Here is a 3,351-nt window from a genome sequence, read left to right as displayed (position 1 = left end):
AGATTACGTGTCCAAGTGGGTGGAAGCTGCCGCATTACCCACCAATGATGCTAAAGTGGTAGTCGGGTTTCTAAAGAAGAACATATTCACCCGCTTTGGGACACCGTGTGCAATTATTAGCGATGGAGGAACTCATTTCTGCAGCCGGGCCTTTAAGAAGTTGTTGGCTAAATATGATGTGCGCCACAAGGTGGCTACTCCATACCACCCACAGACCAGTGGACAGGTTGAGGTTTCCAACAGAGAGATCAAAAGCATATTGACAAAAACTGTAAATGCTACAAGAACTGACTGGTCAAGGAAGCTGGATGATGCGCTATGGGCCTACAGGACAGCATTCAAGACACCAATTGGTATGTCACCATATAAGTTGGTATTTGGGAAGGCCTGTCACCTACCTGTAGAACTGGAACATAAAGCGTGGTGGGCACTGAAACAGCTGAATTTAGACTTGGAAGCTGCGGGCACGACGAGAGTCACTGAATTACATGAGCTAGAGGAGTTCAGGTATCTTGCTTTTGAGAGCACAAGGCTATATAAAGAGAGAATGAAAAGGCTTCACGATCAGAACATCATTGAACGAAATTTCAAACCTGGGGACAGGGTACTGCTTTGCAACTCAAGACTGCGGTTATTCCCAGGTAAGCTAAAGTCAAGATGGTCTGGACCATTTCGCGTGGTTGAAGTGTTTCCTTCCGGAGCTGTAGAAGTTTCTACTGAAGATGACTCTCGTACATTTAGAGTCAATGGTCAGCGGTTGAAATTGTATGTGGGCATGAACGAGCCTAAGGAGATGACCGAGCTGCATTTGAATGAACCCCAGAGGTCGAGCGAACCTTAATTTCGCTCACATGAGCCGTGCCGCGACGTTAAATCAGGCGCTACGTGGGAGGCAACCCATTACATTGTTGTAATTGTAACCTTTGTAATCTAATAATAAAAAAAATAAATAAATAAAAAAAAAAAATGGGCGTTAGAATCAGAGAGGGGCTTCGACCGCGGTTCCACCGCGACCGCAGTGAAACCGCGGTCAAAGGGCCTCGCGGAAACTCACTGCCGCGGTTCTACCGCGACCGCGGCAGAACCGCGGCAGATGCAGTAGCGGCCAGGTAAGTACGTTTTCTTTTATTTTTTTTCTTTTTCTTTATTCTTTTACACAAAACCCACCCCCTTCCTATTTTCCCTCTATTATTTCCGCCCCAACCCCCATCCCTTTCCTTTTTCTCTTCTTTTTCTCAAAATCTCTTCTTCTTCTTCTTCCCCAAACCTCCATTCTCCACCCTCTTCCTCTCCAACCTCCATTAACACACCCCCATTTTCTCTCCCTCTTCACCTCAAGTAATTTAATCTTCTCCCTCTCTATTTTTTTTCTCTTATAAGTAGTGTAATTGTTTGATTAGCAATTTTAGTTAAATCCTAGTTAGGATTAGTGTATTAATTTGCATTTTTTTTTAATTTTGTTTGCTATCTTTTATGTTTGCCATTGTTGTAGTTGTTGTAGTTGATGTTGATGAGGTTGTTTGGTGCCAAATTAATTGGGTCTCCATTGTTAATTAATTGTGAAGTTGTTTGGTGGTTTGGAGGCCTAAATTTAGATTTTTGTGGTATAGTATGGATTGGGTCATGTGTTGGCCGAAAATTATGGCACTAAGTTGTATATTTTTTTGGGGTGTTTAAGCCAACCTAGGTTTGAGATGTTGTAGTTGATGGTGGTTGTTGTGTGGGTGAGATGTTGTAGTTGATGGTGGTTGTTGTGTAGTTGAGATGTTGTTGTTGCTAGTTGTTGTTGTGTAGTTGCTTGTTGGTTTGTTGATAGTTCTTGTTGTGTAGTTGATTGTTGGTATGGTGATATTTGTTGTAGAATGGTGTTTGTTATATGGTGGTGTTGTACGTCATGGGTACCATTGAATGGAATAAGTGTGGGGTGTATTATACCGGACGTGGTAAGAAAATTATAGAGCTATTGTGGGGGTTGTTATGAGTGAAGTCAAGAGCCATATTTGGTGTCATTGGGTGGTGAAGTCTGAGTAACCACCTTATTGGCACTAGCTAGGACATTTGTTGATGGTTTGTTTCATTATTTGCAGGATCAATGGCTCCCAAAAGGCAAAGGCGCTCTGGAGGCACATCCCAACGACCTGCATATGATGAGTCCAAATTCCAATGGGAACTGGCAGAGGACGACTTCAACGCCAAGGCTACCAAAACTTTTATCCATGAAATCCCGATTGATCGGGCAGCCCTCCGAGCCGAAAAAGTGGAGATGTATGAAGAGATACGGAGGCGAGAAATGGAGTTCTTATTTGCTGACCCTGCACCAGTTAACAAGATGCTGGTTCGTGAATTTTATGCCAACTGCCCTTTGAATTTGGGTAGGGAGGTGATTGTTCGGGGTATGGTGGTCAGTGCTCAAATTCAAACAATTCGCCGGGTGTTGCGGCTGCCTCCGTTCACCAGTGACGTCGACTATTACCATGACAGGCCCGGGGTGACATGGGAGGTCATGACGGATGTAGTTTGCACAGGGGGGCAGCCCATATGGATACGTGACCAAATAACCCTCAACTCTAACTCCTTCACTCACCTGGCCAAGTGTTGGTTGACTGTTATCTATAGCAGGTTCCTGCCTTCTAGCAATACCACGGACGTGAACTTCAATAGGGCACTGTTGACTTGGTGCTTTGTGACAGGGAAGGATTTTGATGCGGCACGGGTAATTGGAGATGAAATGGTCTTACGGGGCCCGCTGCTGACAAAGGGATTCTATTTCCCTTCCTTGGTGACCACATTGTGCTTGATGAGAAACACCCCTACCAACCCTGTTGATGGCGATTTGCCTCCCAAAGCAGCTTTCAAAGCTTCTAGCATCAGAGTGGGCAGGGGCACCTGCACTACAATTGAGATTGATGATGAGGAGGATGATCCGGTCCCTGTTGCACCGTCCAGGAGGCCTGTTGACAGTGCCGGGCCCTCTTGGCGCCCCCATTCTGGAGCAGACCTATCACGCTCACAGTCCTCCCGGCCTATGCTGCGCTCCTTGAAGGAAGAGGTCGCGGATCTCCGCACCTCGATGGATGGTCTACACACACGGATGGACGCCATGTCACAGAGGCAGGCTAGATCTGAGAGCCGGTTTATGGCTTGGCTACGCGCATTGGGGAGGGCTTGCCATGTAGACCCCAGCACCGTCTCCGACTCGGATTGAGTCTCAGGGAAGTCTTCTCACTCTTCTGTTCTTTACTGTATTGATATGACATGGGGACATGCCATGATTTTAAGTGTGGGGTGGGAGACTTGCTCTAACTGTGTATTGAAATGTATATAGCTGTTGTTGTGTGGTAGCAGTAGATG

This window comes from Nicotiana attenuata, unplaced genomic scaffold (genome assembly GCF_001879085.1).
Source record: "Nicotiana attenuata strain UT unplaced genomic scaffold, NIATTr2, whole genome shotgun sequence".
Taxonomy (NCBI): domain Eukaryota; kingdom Viridiplantae; phylum Streptophyta; class Magnoliopsida; order Solanales; family Solanaceae; genus Nicotiana; species Nicotiana attenuata.
Note: the sequence above shows the minus strand (reverse complement) of the source record.